Raw genomic sequence first — 19,920 nt, 5'->3', positions numbered from 1 at the left:
ACTTGTATTACTTTCTTGTTGCTGCTATAACAAATTACTACAGACTTAGTGGCTTAAAACAACACAAATGTATTCTCTTATAGTTCTGGAGGCTCTGAGGGGAGAACCCGTTTCCTTTCCTTTTTTCGCTTCTACAACCATAGTCCTTGGCTGGTGGCCCCTTCCTCTGTCTTCCCGGCGCTTGGCTCTCTGCCTGCCTGGTCACATTGTCTGCTCCTCTCTGTAACTAAATCTGCCTCTGCGTACCTCATAATGAGATACTTGGGATTGCATTGGGCCCACCTGCATAATTCAGGATACTCTCCCCATCTGAAGATCCTTAACTTCATCACACCTGCAAAATTCCTTTTGCCATATAAGGTAACATTCACTAGTTCTGGGGAGCAGGACGTGGATACCTGGTTTCTGTTCTTCAAGGATCTTCACAAAGGTCAGGTCTGTTGGGATATTTGCTTCTAGTTCATGCTGTTTTTAAATACTAGATTAATTACCCCCAAATATCTTATTGTACATCTTATTCCCTTCCTCAGAAGTCTTTGGTGGCTCCCTGCTGTTAGTTAAATGCATGTGGCCTTGATTGGAATTCAAGGTGCTATTTCTTCCTAGTTACAATTGAAGCTTTCCTCCACCTTTGTACTCTGGGCTGCAGTAGCGTGCATTTTCTCATTGTTCTTCCAGTTTATTTCCTTGCACATTCTCCTCATCCTCCTGCCTGGAGTGCCCTGTGCTCTCCCATCAAGGCCTTCCCTGAGCAGCGTTTTCTTCACCATGTGTGTTAGTTTCCTAGGACTGCTGTAACAGATTACTGCTAATTTGTGGCTTAAAACAACAGAAATGTATTCTCCCACAGTTGTGGAGACTAGAAGTCTGAAATTAAGGTGTCAGCAGGCTTGCGCTGTCTTTGAAGGCCCTAGAAGAGATTCTTGCCTCTTCAGTGACTTGAGTCTTTCTTTGCTTGGGGCTGCATCTTTTTACTCTCTGACTCCATCTCACATGGCCTTTTTTCTCTGTCTCTCCCTTGAGTGTCTCATAGAGGGATACTTGTCATTGGATTTAGAGAGCACTCAGATAATTCAGGATGATCTCTTGAGATCCTTAATCACATATGCAAAGGCCCTTTTCCCAAATAAGGTCATGTTCACAGATTCTGGGAGTTAGGATGTGAACTTACCTTTTTGGGGACCACCATTCAACCTGCTACCATCTCAGGTGGCAGTCATAGCTTATTTCTTTGGCCTCTTGACCTTACTGGCATATCTTCCCATTATCTCTGTCCTATTATTTTGTCCTTTAATGGGTAATTCCTGCCTCTTGGGCCAGACTATAAACTCCTTGAGGGCCGGAAGGCTTCTTTGCTGTGCAACCCTTAGCCCCATAGTGCTTAATAAATGCTTATCAAGTGATCAACATTTTTTGAATAGAATGAAGGTGGCAAATAAAAATCCTGGTGTGGTGATTTTCAGGATGACATTTAGCAGGTGATTTTTCTCACTGTAAGTTTCTTGTTTGTTCCTTTGTTGTTTTCTGGTACTCTGCTTTGTGGTAGGAGTAACCGCTTTTTTTTTTTTTCTTTAAATTAGCTTTTATTGTCCTAACATGTATATAACACAATTTCCCATTTTAGCCAGTGATGTGTGTAGTTCACTGGTGTCCATTATATTCACAAGGCTGTGCTACCATCACTATCATCCATTACCAAACTTTTTCATCACCCCAAATGGAAACTCTGTACGCATTTTCACCACCCTTCCTATTATCCCTACTTCCCCCACCCTGATAACCTGTAGTCTACTGTTGGGTAGATTTTATCTCTATGAATTTGCATATTCTAGGTACTTCATATAAATGAAATCATACAATATCTGTCTTTTGTGTATGGCTTAATTCACGCAACATGATGACTAACTGCTTTTTATTTCTCAGGAACCTTAAGTGAGTAGCTGGGAGGGGGCAGAGCTGATGGTGGAGTTGCCAAGCTGAATTAGAGCCGAGCAAAGCCTCTTCCGGGAAGAGCAAGCCTGGGGCGGGCGGGGGGAACAATGGGTTTGGAGTTCTGCCAGGTGAAGCTTGGAGGCCTATTGGCAGATCCGCCATTGCTAGTTGGGAATTTGTCTTACTTGGTCTCTTCATCTTCACTGGAATCATTTCTAGTGGATTTTACCAACCTAGAAGATTGCTCTTGTGGGCACCCGACTACTTGATTTTCCCTTAGCACAACAGGGGCCTGTGCAAGTCCCCAGCCTTGCTTTCTAGAAGTAGATGATTTCACAGTGTGGTTCTGCCCCAAAGGCTCTCTTCTTTACCTGCCCTGTAAATACAACTGTTCCCTTAAACTTAGCGTTGAGCACGGCTCTTGGGCTCTTTCCACAAATTTTCTCTTTTCTTCATTTGGCTGAATTTCAAGGTTCTCTGGTGATATCTTCTTTTTTCTTTTTCTTTTGTCTCAGTCTTACTTTGAATGGATGCTGGCAGTCTAACCATATTAAAGTTTAAATGGTGCTCTGATGTTTTTTGTATTAAGCATTTGAAGATGACTGATTTTCAGCCTTTTTGTTATTTTCAGTACCTTCTCCTTTGGGATTTTACTGTGTCCTTGCATCCTAATAAAACTGCTCAGTCCATGAAATGTAACCATTACTTACAGTGACAGCATTCTATAGCAAGTTTAGCCCAAAGGTGTGTCCTAATCCCCTCCTATAATATCACAGCTGGAAAGGAAGGCAGGTGTGGGTTTGAATTTCATTCTGCCACTCGCAAGCTTTGTGAGGGTAGGAAAGTTTCTTAGCCTCTTCCAAGCTGCAAAATGGAGATAATGGTTCCTGTTGTATTATTATGTGTGTTGGGAGGATTAAGTGTGTAATATGCATGCAGATCTCTAGCATAGCAGAGCACATAGGGAGGACTCAATAAATTGTGGCTGCTGTTATTACTTATTTTGCAGGAAAAACTGAGGCACTAAGCAATATTAAGGAACATTTCCAAGTCACCCACAGTAAGCCTTAATTTGCAGAATTTAGAAAAGAGACCATTAGTGTGTTGGGTAATGCAGTATTGAATATGTTGATCATTGTTGTCTGGCTTTGTGGTATTTACTTGGTTAGTTTGTAGAAAGATAGAAAAATGATATGAACAAAAGCATGCTTATTGACTTTATTACTGCTGCAAAGCATTTATCATGCGAGCTCTGTAAAGCTACACTTCCCATCAGTTCAAGGCCTAAACCTCCAAAACTCAATGGGAGGATAGAATTTAAGGAGTATGCTTTAATTAGTGTTAAATGCCTATTTTTATGAATAATTTTTGTGACCGTAAAGTCTGAGGAGTTCATTCCATATCACATGGCTTTTGTAATAGAGATGTGATAAAATGCATTGTTCTTTGTCCTAGGAAACCTTAAATTTATACTCTGCCTCTCTGTTTTTTGTATTGAACAAAAATGTTAGTAGATGAGCCTTAGAACAGACCTATCCAGATTCTATATTTTGGATTAAAAATTAGCCTCCCTAAGCCCCTGTGTCTATCAGATCACTTCTTGGTTTTCTTTTTCAGGGAGTAAAAAAGGTGTTGGGGCACAAAGTGCTAAAAATTGAGTAAATTGGATCATGTTTGGACCTTAAATATCAACATTGTGACGGGATGTTGAAGACTTTTGCCAGAGTTCATTGGTTCATTCCTTGAAGAATTCCTTACATAGGGCCATAAGTTCTTACATAGAAGGAATCTTCTCATATGTGGAGTCATGCAAGAGACATGTGGTTAGATTCATGAAAGAACTTCCACATGGAGTTTTCTGTCGGAATGGAAGCTCAAGAGGGTTGGTCACATTTGCTATTATATATTCCCCCAGTGCCTAGAGCAGCTTCTGGCCTGTAGTAGGGGCTCACTGCATATTGGTGGAGCACATGGATGAATGCAGGGAGAAAGGCAGTGAACTTTGTAGTGCTAGGAAAACCCTCTGTACCAATTGCGGTTTATTTCTGGCTTGGCCCTTGCTCTAAGGGTCAAGAAGTTTGTTGGGAGAGAGCACCATCTATGCTGGGGGCAGTTACATGTTTGAGTACCAACTGTATGCCAGCACTGTGCCAAATGCTGGAGATGAAATGGTGAATCAGACCTTCTCCGGTGTTGTCTTCAGTATTTGGTTTGCTGGGGCTTCTATTTTCTTAACAGTGTTCATAGCAAGGTACATTTCCCTAGAATTGTAGTGATCTCTGGGTTAGGGCATTGAATGGATCTAATAATCCCTTAAGCTCAAGTCAGTCCTGAGAATTTTGTCCATTTAATGACACTCATAAGCAACTAGGTAAATATGGTCATTTATTTATGTGATTTCCCTGCTAAATCAGTCCTAGTGGCCTTCTTGTACTTCTTTTTTCTCCCTCAAGGGAGGAGGCAGGCCAGGTTCCCCCTTGCCCCCACCACTCTCTTATGTCTTTAGATGAAAGAATGAGCATAAGGGTCTGAAATTCCTAATGATTGTGGTGATGAGAGGGACCAAGAGTGTGTAGATCTCATTTCTCCCTCCCTCTTTCCCTTCCCCTTCCTTCCTATCACAATTTCGAGCCTGTGTGTTCTGTACTATTTTCTTAGCACCAAACTGAGATCTTATTTATAGGATTTTCAACTTTAAAGTCTCCCCTTTTTGATTTTTGGGGATCAGAAGCCAAGTCAAGTAACAGTGACTCTTGGAACTTTACAGGATCTACTAGAAAAGAGCAGATTGTCTCATTACACTTGAACTTTGGAGAATCCATACAACCTGCCACAGCCATCTCGTACACAGAGGGAGCATCTGTGAAAATGGAGCCAAAAACTAAGGGGAGTTGGGGAAAAAAGAACAGGACAGCAGAAGGGGCTCTTCAGGGCAGTGAGGAAGTTCATACACACGTTTCATATTTTTGTGATACCTGGCTGGTAGTGTTGAATTTCTTGGGGAAAAGGCCCGCTGTCCTGTTACCAACAGGGAAGCAGGAGTTGTGGTTGCTGTTGGGACTGCAGCCAGGAGGATATTTATAGCCTGTAGTGAGTGGCTGTGAGCCCACCGTGGGTCTGGCCATGCCTCCTGCCTTAGAGTTCCCGGTGTTCTCGCACCAGGACCCTGCCCTTGTTGGCTAGACAGTGGTTGATGATAAAGCAGACGGCCGCAGGATGTGGGCTGTGCTGGCCTTGGCGGCGCACAGCCTGCAGGTGCTTGCCTTTGGCTGACCTGAGCGCCCAGCGGGAGAGCAGGTGTTGTGTCCCCTCCCCTCCGCTCTGGTTCAGGCTGCGATGGCTTCCTGGCCTTAACCGGAGTTGACTTCATTGACGTGGGGCTGACGAACCACTTGCTCACCAGAGTCCACTTCCTTAAGGCCACAGGTACAAGTTGCGTTAATATTTATGATAGCAGAAAGACAATGCAAATCATTAAGTTAGCTTCCTCGTCTCTCCTTGAATCCATGTCTGATATTTAGACTTGCCTTGAAGGAGAGGCCAAAATTAGGTGACATTTGTGTATTTTAGCCCACCTTAGGGTATGAGGGCTAGAGGGAAAGGTGAAAGAGTAAGTTGGAAACAACCAACAAAGCCAAACAATGGTCTTGTTTTTATGGTAAGATAGAATATGTACATTTGCATTGACCCTTGTGAGCTTTTAGGATGGCGTGGTGGTTCATTTGTCAGTGTATTTGTGAGTGACAGACAACCACAACCTTCCAGCCTCAGTAATGGCTGTCATACTGCAGAATCCAAGGTAGGGCAGGCTTCAGATAGTAGGTTGACCAGGTTTCAACAGTGTCCATGGGACCCTGTTATTTTTCCCCCAACTCCTCTTATTTGTGGCTCCATTTTCATACATACTCCCTCCCTCTGTGTACGAGATGGCTGTGGCAGGTTGTATGGATTCTCCAAAGTTCAAGTGTAATGAGACAATCTGCTCTTTTCTAGTAGATCCTGTAAAGTTCCAAGAGTCACTGTTATTTGACCAGTCTACTTCACGTCCCACCCCAGAACTGAAAGCAGTGTGCTGATTAGCTCCACCCCCCCACATTCACCACAGCATGGACTAGGAATAGGAGGGGGTGGGTCCCCAGGCCAAAAACAGGGGTTCTTGCTGGAAGGGGAGGTGGGTAGAAGCTGGGGAAACAAACAGTTCCTGCAAAATGATTAAGTAAAGCACATATTGGCCTTTGTTATCATGAAACAATACTGTTCTTGGACCTCTGGGACTGTTTGGTAAACCACCTTGATTTTCAGGCAGCAGTAAGTTCCTGGTGTGTTTTCTTGGTAAGTCCGGCGTTTGCTAGAAGCGGGGTGGGGGTGATGGTTTTGCAGATGCCCCTGGGATGCTCAGCACAGGGTATAACATTACAGTTGTCCTTAATGGAGGCCATGCTAGGTAGCTCCATGGTGTGACATTAGCTTAATTAGCCTTCACTATGTGCCATTACGTCAAAGAGTGTATTTAGACAGATATTCTTGACATATGTTTTGTTTGTCCCTGAAAACACATGTTCCGTTTCACTCTGGCCATTCAGATACATTTTGGGTGACTGTCTTGTCAGCTCAGAGCTGGGGAGAGGGGAGGAGAGGCTGCGTTTTGGCAGCGCTTCAAGCCCAGAGCAGCGTCTTGCAGCCAGGACCATAAGCTGTTTAATTTGTCCATGGAGGCCTATGCATTATAGAAATGAAAATTCCTTCTCTGACAGCATTCATTGCTTAGCACGCAGCAATTTGGCTGTCAGAAACAGCTGGCCTGCAGGGTGGGACAGTGGAAAGGAGAGCAGAGAGAGGCCAGTGCTTAGTCAGGTCTCCCACTGTGAGAGGATCGGGTTACGGAGACTGTCATTAACGACAGACTGCTAGGGCTCCAAGGCACAGCTTCCAGGGAGCTGTTAGTGATGCCCCCACCCTTTTTTTTTGGCTGAATGGAACAGAGAAAATAGATTAAAAATAAACTATTAACCTTTGCTGACATTCAAATTGTGGCTTTCCCTAAGTGTTCAGTTATTCTGAGTGTGTCTTCTGCTTGGAGGTGAGCATTTCTGGGGACGTAAATCCCTCTAACCTAAGAATAGTTATTGCTGCATATTTAAAAACTCAGAATCCAGTCAGGGTGAGGAGTGTGATGGATTGGGAAATGATTGTTTGACATTTGCGTGCTTGAGGTTTGTACCTTTTAGGCTGTACCTACATAGAAGCAAGGCTGGAAGGCTAATACTGGGGACCCTGGAGAACGAATTCAAGGCATGACTTAGAAACCAGGGTGTGCATTTTTAAATCCCCCATGCAGGAAACAGCAGTGCTGCACATCTGAGCAAAGAAACGGAGTTGCTGTGTGGCTTGAACCTGTGCCTCTGTGTGAGTCTGCAGTGTGGCTGGCTCTGTGCATTGTCCTATATTGATTCCATGACTCACTGAGCATGATCTAAGCAAAAAGCACGCTTAAACTCCAGAGGAGGCAGCTGTCTGTTACAGGAGGACATATTTTCTTGGTTTAATGGCGCCAGTTAGTTTGTACAGTAGAGATGCACCCAGTAAGTAATGTTTCAAAAAGGGCCTTTATTTTTCCCGCTTTTTAAAAAATGCATTCTTTTAAAAATCATCTTATAAATATTATTCTTGTCTTTTATATCACAACTGAACTTTCCATCTAGGACAGCAGTACTACAATTTTGTTTTTCTTTAAAAAAAACCTAAATTTAAAAATAGGAGTTTTTTCATATGGCAAGAGTAGAGGAGGTTTAAAGCAATGCAGTGGATGGGTACTTGCCTTTCTGAAGTGAATAGCATTTCAGAGATACTGGGTGGTTCAAGATAAGTTTGGCTGTTGGGATCTGGTTGTTTTTCAGTGTGGTTGGAACTGGTACGTTTTCCCCTCTTTTCCTCTAAATCTGTTTCCCTTTTACATGATAGAGGCTGAAGTTCCCAGATGTTGTTTGGATTAAAGAGTGTATGGGGAGGGGGAAAAAGCTTTCTTAATGATAATAACAGAGTCAGACTGGCTGGTTCTGTACTGACAGGAAAATGGAGAGATAAAAACTCCATTAATGGTGTGTGCACTGCCTAAGTAGCCAATAAAACAATGCTGTCCTCACTGGAAGCCAGTCCTAGACTGGCAGCGATCCGTGCCAACTGCAGGAGACAACAGCTGCAGAGAGGGACAGGGTATTCTAGGCAAAAGTCTCTGTTCAATGATTGGTTTGAGGGGTGGTTCTTTTGTTCTCTACTTCCTCCTCCTCCTCCTCCTCCTCCACTAACTCTCCTCCTCCTCCTCTTACTTTTGCCCATTTTCCTTGATGAGCCCTTCTTATTAATGCTTACTGTTCCAGACATTGAATCACATCTAATTAAAACTTAATGGTTACTCAGAATGAAGTTGGCAGGTAGTTTCCAAGCCTGTTTGTCTGGGTGGGTTTGAGTTTGCCACAGTAGAAACTATTAAAAAAAAAAAAAAAAAAAATATATATATATATATATATATACACACACACACACAATGTATCTTCGAAGCTATAATCCTTAAAGTTTGATAGTTCTACTTACAAACCAAGAGAACAGTCACTTGTTAAAGATGTAAAGCTGAATCTTTTCCCCAGATATCTTTGAATATTCATGCTCAAAAGTAGTAGTAGTAAAAAAAAAAAAATTTTTTTTTTTTTTTTAAAGCATCTCAGTTTAGAAGATCCTGTAGGGGAATGGCAAAGTCTTGGTTTAGTCAGCATTCATTGCACGTGTTCTTCCCAAAGTCCCTTCTCAGAAATGCCTTCTGCTCAGGCTGCGGACCCCAGCCAGGCTGTGTGCAGAGGAGACCTACTTTGGGAACTTACTGTCTTTGTGGCCAGGTAAGGCCTTAGATCTCCAAAGAAGTGCTTTTGCGTGGTGTAGAAAAGCAGCCCTGTAGATTCAAAAGAGGGGTGATCCAGTCACCTAGCCCTTTTTCTATGTCCTGTGAGTTTAAAATCTAAGTTACTTTGACTTGGATATTTGTGGTGTATGAGAGGGAGGGAACAGACATGAGTGTTTACTTTTGTGTCAAGTCCTGTGCTACAGACTTTCCATGTATTAGGAAGTTAGTGGCAGCAACCTTATTTTACAAATGAAAGAAACATGAAACTTGAGGAGTTAAGTTCCTTACAGGCTGGAGAACCTGCTTCTGCTCTTCTTGGGTGCACCTGGAATGAAACAAATTATATGAACCAGTAGTATGGTATTTATTGCACGTAATTGCAGTGGGCATCCAGAAGAGGAGGTGCTGAAGACCTGTCAGAATGATGCTTTTGAAATGAATCCTGGAAGGCTCTGTGGAGGGGTGAAACATTCATTATTTCCAGCACATCTCTGTTGAGTATGTTTCCTGTGCAGCACTGTGACAGGGAGCTGAGGCCTCGGAGCTGAAGAGCGTGGTGGACATTTTCTGGTGGGCAAAGCTGGGAAGGGGAGAACGTGGATAAGCCTTCCAGCACCCTGGAGGAAGTCAATCTTGAGAAAAATATCAGGTGATGAGCTTGGCTGGGAGTAGTGAGTCTTGACCGGGTTACCCTCTTGAAGAGGAAGGCTTTGAGGGCAGAGTGAAGATATTGGTTCAATTGTGTTGGGAGGAGCAATAATAATAGTTTTAGGTGTAACCTGCCATTTCCCTCTGGAAACTACATATAGATTGTGAGTGATCTCAAGATTCCTGGTGCAGAACTGCCATTCACATGCACACCAAATTGCCAAGTGGCCAAAGTATCTCAAGTGTGTTTTCTTCTCCCTTGTGACTAAAGGCAGGAAAGAGTATGGGAAACTCTGTTCTTTTAGATAAAGCTTTTTTCTTGGGCACTCAAAAAAAAAAAACAAAAAATTATGTGGCCTTTCCTGGTATGCTTTTTTTTTTTTTTTTTAATCTTCATTTTATTGAGATATATTCACATACCACGCAGTCATACAAAACAAATCGCACTTTCGATTGTTCACATTACCATTACGTAGTTGTACATTCATCACCTAAATCAATCCCTGACACCTTCATTAGCACACACACAAAAATAACAATAATAATAATTAAAGTGAAAAAGAGCAATTGAAGTAAAAAAGAACACTGAGTACCTTTGTCTGTTTGTTTCCTTCCCCTATTTTTCTACTCATCCATCTGTAAACTAGACAAAGTGGAGTGTGGTCCTTATGGCTTTCCCAATCCCATTGTCACCCCTCATAAGCTACATTTTTATACAACTGTCTTCGAGATTCATGGGTTCTGGGTTGTAGTTTGATACTTTCAGGTATCCACCACCAGGTACCCCAATTCTTTAGAACCTAAAAAGGGTTGTCTAAAGTGTGCGTAAGAGTGCCCACCAGAGTGACCTCTCGGCTCCTTTTGGAATCTCTCTGCCACTGAAGCTTATTTCATTTCCTTTCACATCCCCCTTTTGATCAAGAAGATGTTCTCCGTCCCATGATGCCGGGTCTACATTCCTCCCCGGGAGTCATATTCCACGTTGCCAGGGAGATTCACTCCCCTGGGTGTCTGATCCCACGTAGGGGGGAGGGCAGTGATTTCACCTTTCAAGTTGGCTTAGCCAGAGAGAGAGGGCCACATCTGAGCAACAAAGAGGCATTCGGGAGGAGGCTCTTAGGCACAACCATAGGGAGGCCTAGCCTCTCCTTTGCAGCAACCGTCTTCCCAAGGGTAAAACCTATGGTAGAGGGCTCAACCCACCAAACCACCAGTCCTCCATATCCGCGGCCATGCCAGCAACCATCGAGGCGGGGCAGGCAAACACCCCTGCATTCTCCACAGGCTCCTCAAGGGGGCACCACATCTTTCTTTCCTTGTTTTTCTTTTTTTTTTTTTTTTAACTTTCCCTTCTTTTTTAAATCAACTGTATGAAAAAATAGTTAAAAAGAAAACAAACATACAATAAAAGAACATTTCAACGAGACCATAACAAGGGAGTAAGAAAAAGACAACTAACCTAAGATAACTGCTTAACTTCCAACATGTTCCTGCTTTACTCCAAGAAAGTTACCTAATATAGCAACATTTCTGTGAACTTGTTCCTACTATATCCATTAGAAATTAACAGACGATAGTCATTCCTGGGCATCCCCAGAACGTTAAATAGCTTGTCTGTTCTTCTTGGATTATTGTTCCCCCTTCCTTAATTGCTCTCTATTGCTAGTTCCCCTACATTCTACATTATAAACCATTTGTTTTACATTTTTCAAAGTTCACATTAGTGGTAGCATATAATATTTCTCTTTTTGTGCCTGGCTTATTTCACTCAGCATTATGTCTTCAAGGTTCATCCATGTTGTCATATGTTTCACGAGATCGTTCCTTCTTACTGCCGCGTAGTATTCCATCGTGTGTATATACCACATTTTATTTATCCACTCATCTGTTGAAGGACATTTGGGTTGTTTCCATCTCTTGGCAATTGTGAATAATGCTGCTATGAACATTGGCTTGCAGATATCTGTTCGTGTCACTGCTTTCCAACCTTCCGGGTATATACCGAGAAGTACAATCGCTGGATCGAATGGTAACTCTATATCTAGTTTTCTAAGGAACTGCCAGACTGACTTCCAGAGTGGCTGAACCATTATACAGTCCCACTAACAATGAATAAGAGTTCCAATTTCTCCACATCCCCTCCAGCATTTGTAGTTTCCTGTTTGTTTAATGGCAGCCATTCTAATCGGTGTTAGATGGTATCCCATTGTGGTCTTAATTTGCATCTCTCTAATAGCTAGTGAAGCTGAACATTTTTTCATGTGTTTCTTGGCCATTTGTATTTCCTCTTCAGAGAACTGTGTCTTCATATCTTTTGCCCATTTTATAATTGGGCTGTCTATACTATTGTCATTGAGTTGTAGGATTTCTTTATATATGCAAGATATCAGTCTTTTGTCAGATACATGGTTTCCAAAAATTTTTTCCCATTGAGTTGGCTGCCTCTTTACCTTTTTGAGAAATTCCTTTGAGGTGCAGAAACTTCTAAGCTTGAGGAGTTCCCATTTATCTATTTTTTCTTTTGTTGCTTGTGCTTTGGGTGTAAAGTCTAGGAAGTGGCCGCCTAATACAAGGTCTTGAAGATGTTTTCCTACATTATCTTCTAGGAGTTTTATGGTACTTTCTTTTATATTGAGATCTTTGGTCCATTTTGAGTTAATTTTTGTATAGGGGGTGAGGTAGGGGTCCTCTTTTATTCTTTTGGATATGGATATCCAACTCTCCCAGCCCCATTTGTTGAAAAGACCATTATGACTCAGTTCAGTGACTTTGGGGGCCTTATCAAAGATCAGTCGGCCATAGATCTGAGGGTCTATCTCTGAATTCTCAATTCGATTCCACTGATCTATATGTCTACCTTTGTGCCAGTACCATGCTGTTTTGGCAACTGTGGCTTTATAATAAGCTTCAAAGTCAGGGAGTGTAAGTCCTCCCACTTCGTTTTTCTTTTTTAGAGTGTCTTTAGCAATTCGAGGCATCTTCCCTTTCCAAATAAATTTGATAACTAGGCTTTTCCAAGTCTGCAAAGTAGGTTGTTGGAATTTTGATTGGGATTGCATTGAATCTGTAGATGAGTTTGGGTAGAATTGACATCTTAATGACATTTAGTCTTCCTATCCATGAACATGGAATATTTTTCCATCTTTTAAGGTCCCCTTCTATTTCTTTTAGTAGAGTTATGTAGTTTTCTTTGTATAGGTCTTTTACATGTTTGGTTAAGTTTATTCCTAGGTACTTGATTTTTTTAGTTGCTATTGAAAATGGTATCTTTTTCTTGAGTGTCTCTTCAGTTTGTTCATTTCTAGCATATAGAAACATTACTGACTTATGTGCATTAATCTTGTATCCCGCTACTTTGCTAAATTTGTTTATTAGCTCTAGTAGCTGTGTCGTCGATTTCTCAGGGTTTTCTAGATATAAGATCATATCATCTGCAAACAATGACAGTTTTACTTCTTCTTTTCCAATTTGGATGCCTTTTGTTTCTTTGTCTTGCCGGATTGCCCTGGCTAGCACTTCCAGCACAATGTTGAATAACTGTGGTGTCAGCGGGCATCCTTGTCTTGTTCCTGATCTTAGAGGGAAGGCTTTCAGTCTCTCACCATTGAGTACTATGCTGGCTGTGGGTTTTTCATATATGCTCTTTATCATGTTGAGGAAGTTTCCTTCAATTCCTACCTTTTGAAGTGTTTTAATCAAAAAGGGATGTTGGATTTTGTCAAATGCTTTTTCAGCATCTATTGAGATGATCAATTGATTTTTCCCTTTTGACTTGTTAATGTGTTGTAATACATTGATTGATTTTCTTATGTTGAACCATCCTTGCATGCCTGGAATGAACCCCACTTGGTCATGGTGTATGATTTTTTTAATGTGTCTTTGGATTCGATTTGCAAGTATTTTGTTGAGGATTTTTGCATCTATATTCATTAGGGAGATTGGCCGGTAGTTTTCCTTTTTTGTAGCATCTTTGCCTGGTTTTGGTATTAGATTGATGTTAGCTTCATAAAATGAGTTAGGTAGTGTTCCATTTTCTTCAATGTTTTGAAAGAGTTTGAGTAAGATTGGTGTCAGTTCTTTCTGGAAAGTTTGGTAGAATTCCCCTGTGAAGCCATCTGGCCCTGGGCATTTATTTGTGGGAAGATTTTTGATGACTGATTGGATCTCTTTGCTTGTGATGGGTTGGTTGAGGTCTTCTATTTCTTCTCTGGTTAGTCTAGGTTGTTAATATGTTTCCAGGAAATTGTCCATTTCCTCTACATTATCCAGTTTGTTGCCATACAGTTGTTCATAGTATCCTCTTATAATTTTTTGAATTTCTTTGGGATCTGCAGTTATGTCACCTTTTTCATTCATTATTTTGTTTATATGGGTCTTCTCTCTTTTTGATTTTGTCAGTCTAGCTAGGGGCTTGTCAATCTTGTTGATTTTCTCAAAGAACCAACTTTTGGTGATATTTATCCTCTCTATTGTTTTTTTGTTCTCTATGTCATTTATTTCTGCTTTAATCCTTGTTATTTCTTTTCTTGTATTTGGTTTAGGATTGGTTTGCTGTTCATTTTCTAGCTTCTTCAGTTGATCCATTAGTTCTTTGATTTTGGCTCTTTCTTCCTTTTTAATATATGCGTTTAGTGCTATAAATTTCCCCCTTAGCACAGCTTTTGCTGCATCCCATAGGTTTTGGTATGTTGTGTTCTCATTTTCATTCGTCTCTATATATTTAGCAATTTCTCTTGCTATTTCTTCTTTAACCCACTGATTGTTTAGGAGTGTGTTGTTTAACCTCCAGGTATTTGTGAATTTTCTAAGTCTCTGATGGTTATTGACTTCTAATTGTATTCCATTGTGGTCAGAGAATGTGCTTTGAATAATTTCAATCTTTTTAAATTTATTGAGGCTTGTTTTATGTCCCAGCATATCATCTATTCTGCAGAAAGTTCCATGAGCACTAGAAAAGTATGTGTATCCTGGTGATTTGGGATGTAATGTCCTGTATATGTCTGTTAAATCTAATTCATTTATCAGATTGTTTAGGTTTTCAGTTTCCTTATTGGTCTTCTGTCCGGTTGATCTATCTATAGGAGAGAGTGATGTGTTGAAGTCTCCCACAATTATTGTGGAAACATCAATTGCTTCCTTTAGTTTTGCCAGTGTTTCTCTCATGTATTTTGTGGCACCTTGATTGGGTGCATAGACATTTACGATTGTTATTTCTTCTTGTTGAATTGCCCCTTTTATTAGTATGTAGTGGCCTTCTTTGTCTTTCAAAACATCCCTGCATTTAAAGTCTATTTTATCTGAGATTAATATTGCTACACCTGCTTTCTTTTGTCTGTAGCTTGCATGAAATATTTTTTTCCATCCTTTCACTTTCAATTTCTTTGTGTCCCTGTGTCTAAGATGAGTCTCTTGTATGCAACATATTGATGGTTCATTTTTTTTGATCCATTCTGCGAATCTATATCTTTTAATTGGGGAGTTTAATCCATTTACATTCAACGTTATAACCGTGAAGGCATTTCTTGAATCAGCCATCTTATCCTTTGGTTTATGTTTGTCATATTTTTCCCCTCTCTCTATTAATAACCTTTATTGTACCCATACCGAATCTCTTTACTACTGAACCTTTCTCCAAGTCTCTCTGTCCTGTCTTTGTTTCTCTGTCTGTAGGGCTCCCTTGAGTATCTCCAGTAGGGCAGGTCTCTTGTTAGCAAATTCTCTCAGCATTTGTTTGTCTGTGAAAAATTTAAGCTCTCCCTCAAATTTGAAGGAGAGCTTTGCTGGATAAAGTATTCTTGGTTGGAAATTTTTCTCACTCAGAATTTTAAGTATATCGTGCCACTGCCTTCTTGCCTCCATGGTGGCTGCTGAGTAGTCACTACCTAGTCTTATGCTGTTTCCTTTGTATGTGGTGAATTGCTTTTCTCTTGCTGCTTTCAGAACTTGCTCCTTCTCTTCTGTGTTTGACAGTGTGATCAGAATATGTCTCGGAGTGGGTTGATTTGGATTTATTCTATTTGGAGTTCTCTGACCATTTATGATTTGTGTATTTATGTTGTTTAGAAGATTTGGGAAGTTTTCCCCCAAAATTTCTTTGAATACTCTTCTTAGACCTTTACCCTTTTCTTCCCCTTCTGGAACACCAATGAGTCTTATATTCGGACGTTTCATATTATCTATCATATCCCTGAGGTCCATTTCGATTTTTTCAATTTTTTTCCCCATTCTTTCTTTTATGCTTTCATTTTCCATTCTGTCATCTTCCAGGTCACTGATTCGTTGTTCAACTTCCTCTAGTCTTGTACTATGAGTGTCCAGAATCTTTTTAATTTGGTCAACAGTTTCTTTAATTTCCATAAGATCATCCATTTTTTTATTTAGTCTTGCAATGTCTTCTTTATGCTCTTCTAGGGTCTTCTTGATATCCTTTGTATCCCGTACTATGGTCTCATTGTTCATCTTTAGTTCTTTGAGTAGCTGCTCTAGGTGCTGTGTCTCTTCTGATCTTTTGATTTGGGTGCTTGGGCTTGGGTTATCCATATCGTCTGGTTTTTTCATATGCTTTATAATTTTCTGTTGTTTTTAGCCTCTTGGCATTTGCTGAACTTGATAGGGTTCTTTTAGGATTTGTAGACCAATTGAAGTCTTTATCTCTAATTTATCAGATCTACAGCTTCATGGAGTACACTTTCTCTAACTAACCAGCAGGTGGTGTCCACGAGCCACCTGTTCTCCACAAGCCAGTTCTCCCCTGCTTAGCCTTTGTGGTGAGTGGGGGAGTGAGTCTTGTGGGGTCCAATTGGTGTACCAAGCTTGCGTGTGTAGTTGGTGTTGCCTGCCTTGTATATGGGGCGTGTTTCTGGGCAGTCAGGGAGGGGGGGTGGCTCTAACAATCAAATCTCCCTGGTGATCCTGGAGTTTTAAAGCTGCTGCAATAGTCTAATCCTTCAGTTCAGTCCTGCCACAGTTTGTCTCTGCCACTGACCCACAAGTCCTTGGTAATGGCGTATGGCTCCTGAGACTTGCAAGTGGGCCCCTCTTCCAGGCTGTGCACCCCGGGTCCTCTGTTGAGGGATGACTGTGCTATGTCACAGGTGTGTGCCGTACCCCCAGGGCAGTTCTGGGCTGCTGGGCTGTGTAGGGAGGCTCCCAGTCTGCTGAAATGATGGCTGAATGGGGCTTTGTTAATTCACACTGCTCCACCTTCCCAACTCTGGGACAATCAGCTGAGGTTGCAGGGAAGGCTAATGTCCACGCCCAGTTTTGTGGTGTGTGCCTTTTATTTGAAGCGCTTCCGTCACACTGGGTTGTGTGGGGCAGCTCTGGGCTATGGGGCTGGCGATGGGCAGGAGTGTTTCCTGTCCACCAGGATGATGGCTGTGAGCGGACACCCCCCTTTTCTTGGGAAGTTGTGTTGTTTAGTGAATTTTCTCAGCCACTGGATTATTGCCTTTTGTCTCAGAGCTCTCTTAGTTCTGCTCTTGTCTTGACCTGCCCAAATTGCAAGTGTTTGAAGCTTTCTGTATTGGGCTTTTTAGATTAATTGTTTTAGAAAAAGAAAAAAGGATTAAAAAAAAGGGCCCCCCTCAGAGATCTAATGGGTTATTGAAATGCTAAGAGACAAAGCAATTAGGGCCATTAAGGAAAGGTCCACAGGGCCGAGAGATCAGCTTTTCTTCGGGATTTGCATATGAGCGTCAGGGCCTGAGCTCTGCCCTTCCCCTTTCTATGTTCACCAGAACTCCAAAAATCCTCCGCTTTTATTTTGGAGTTTTTCGTGTTGTTTTTTTCTATGCCTGTCTCCTCTCTGCTGGGCTGGCTGCTCTCAGATTCTCTGGTGTCTGGTCTCAGTCTATCTATGGTTGGAGTTTGGATCAGTAGAATGAGTTTCTGATAAGGGCTGCCACTGCAGTTCTCCCTTCTCCTTCCCAGAGCTGACAGCCCCTACTCCCACAGGACTGATCCTGGCAGGGAGGGATGCGGGTCCCCTGGCCACAAAAACTTACAGATTTCGCTGATCTCAGCAGTTCCACGTTTTCATGAGTGTTGTATGAAGTATGCCCAAAGTCAGATTGCTGTGTGGTGTCCAGTCCACGCAGTTCCTGGCTTTCTATCTACTTTCCTGGAGGCGTAACTAAAACATACAGCTCACTAGTCCTCCATCTTGCCCCGCCTACATCGGTATGCTTTTTATTTAGGATGGCAAACTAGGGAGACTGTTCTGAGGAAATATGATTCTTCACTGATTGATATTAGCTATTAATTGGCCTTTAACAAGTCAGGCTTGCACTACTATGCAAGCTTGTCTCTTTCTAAGTCTCAGGCCATCACTGTGTTAACTTTATATGTTTAAAGGGCTGCACTGAGTTCCAGGTATGACACTCTGGCTTTCATTTAAAAGTTTTATAGTCATTTAAATGGTTCCATAGCATTCCGGTTAGATGCTTGTGTATGTCCATATTGATAAAGAATAGTACTGTATACTAAATGAAAGGCATGGTCGGCTGGTTGGTTTATGGTGACTTGATTTCAGTTTTCTGTTCACTCCCCTCTGGGAGGGCTGGAATCCAGATACTTGTTCTCTCTCTGAAGTTTTCCTGTATACTGTCAATAAGCGATAAACTCTACTGGGTGTGAGATCCTTGCTTCTACTACTGATTTTCATCCCTGGCATGATTGCAGTTCATTGTGAGTATTGCAAATAATTTATTATTCATTATTGAGGTAAAGAACTTTTGACATACTTTAGAGCCAATTCAGCTCCTTATGCTCCCGTGCTTTCTGTTGTCTTATGGCGTGAGAGAAGGGAATTCAAACACAAGTAAAAGTAATGATGTTTTTTAGTTGTTGAAAGGTAAAACTGTCAAGAAAAGAAAGGAAGTGAGTATCACAAAAGTCAAGATTATGTTTATAATAATAAAGGCATCCGTAATAATAATAGCTTTCTTTAATGGTGCTTATCAGATACCAGGTTCTGTTCTGAGTGTTTAACGTATTAACTCATTTAATCCTTATAATAATTCTGAGGCAGGTATAATTTTCATTTCATTGTTGCAGATGAAGGAGATGAGGCACAATAAGTTACCTGCGTAAGGTCCTAAAAGTAGCAAATGGCAAGGACAGAATTCAGACTCAGGTAATCTGGCTCATTTCTGGGTTTTAACCACAATATAGGGGAGGAATGGGTGGCTATCGAGAAGGACACATGAATTGGAGTGGGGTGGGATGGCGTGTGGTGGGTGTGGAGTGTTGACAATTTCCTAAAAAAAAAAGGGAGGGGGTGTTCACAAAAGATTTTAGTATATATGGATTGAATATATATATATAGTATGTGTGTATATCCATGAATTCATACTGTATTTGAGAAATGGCAGTAAATGTGTATGTGAGATACTTAGTTTCCTTACCATTCTTACTATCTCTTTGATGCATAATAAACCCCACAATTGGGAACCACTCATCTAGTTCTAGAGAGAGAACAAATTCACATAATGGAAGGAAGCTTTTCCCAACCCTGGCTTGCCCCTACTTGAGTGGACTATTCATTTATTTGCCTTTAAAAAAATAGTGTTTTTTTTTGTCATAACCTTACATATTGAATCTTGTCTTTGGCAAAGGCATTGGGAGTTCACATAACTTGGAAGTATAAGTTAAAGTATTTTTTTTTTTTTGCCTTAGGAAAGTTCATATAAAATTATATTGAAAATAAAAGAGCTTCTAGACATTTACCTGACCCATTCTTTATATGTCCAAAGTGAAAAGTGATGGAAGGACATCTCAAGTTTGTGTTAAGCCAATAGAAATTTTGTTCTAAGTTCTAAGAGACTTGAATTTATGCTAGTATGTATTGTCTTAAAATAAGCCTGACTGCGCAGCAATGCTGGTAGAACCAACACAAATACTGTACTTGAAACAATTAAAACATTAGAAAAATTTAAAGTTTTTCCCTCAAATACTTAGTGTGTTCAAAATTAAAATTAACATAGAAGCTAGCCTTTTCCTTCCTACCAATTTTAGAAAATAAACCATCCTTAAATTTATGGAAAACCGTCATTTCTCCCTGGAATTTAAAAAAGTGAAAAAGCAAAATCAGGGAGACAAATGTTTATAAAATGGACGAGGGTTTAATGACCTGAAATTCAATTGAATTTTTCTCAGAATTGTTGACAGTTTGAATGGTAAACACAGGCAATTGCTAATGTTTTTTATCTCTTTTTTACATTCATGTTGCACTTTTGTCTTCCAGCTTCTTACTGAAACAATCCTGAGGGTATTAACTGTTTCTGTTTCTGTCTCAGTGATTTTTCAACTGTGGTTACTCATTTGAGTCACCTGGAGAGTTTGGAAAGTACTGACCTCCAGGCACTTGAACTTGCGGCCAAGGTTAAGAACGATGGCTCATTTAGTCTTGTAGCCCTGGTGTTGTGGGTAATCCTTTCCTGCCC

General features: G+C 41.0%; 1 protein-coding gene across 3 annotated transcripts in view; it reads left to right on the top strand.

The window, feature by feature from the left end:
* ACVR1 (activin A receptor type 1) overlaps positions 1-19,920 on the top strand; it is a 140,373-nt gene that overhangs the window by 26,536 nt on the left and 93,917 nt on the right. The window contains exon 1 of one of the 3 annotated variants that reach the window (XM_037849959.1): positions 18,586-18,611. The exons of the other annotated variants lie outside the window; for them this stretch is intronic. The gene's annotated coding sequence lies outside the window, so the exon portion shown is untranslated. Of the gene's footprint in view, positions 1-18,585; positions 18,612-19,920 lie in introns of those variants that run through there. 3 annotated transcript variants of the gene reach the window in all.

Source organism: Choloepus didactylus, chromosome 9 (assembly GCF_015220235.1).
Source record: "Choloepus didactylus isolate mChoDid1 chromosome 9, mChoDid1.pri, whole genome shotgun sequence".
Taxonomy (NCBI): Eukaryota; Metazoa; Chordata; class Mammalia; order Pilosa; family Megalonychidae; genus Choloepus; species Choloepus didactylus.
The sequence above is the reverse complement of the archived record's forward strand: the minus strand, read 5'-3'. Positions and strand labels throughout refer to the sequence as shown.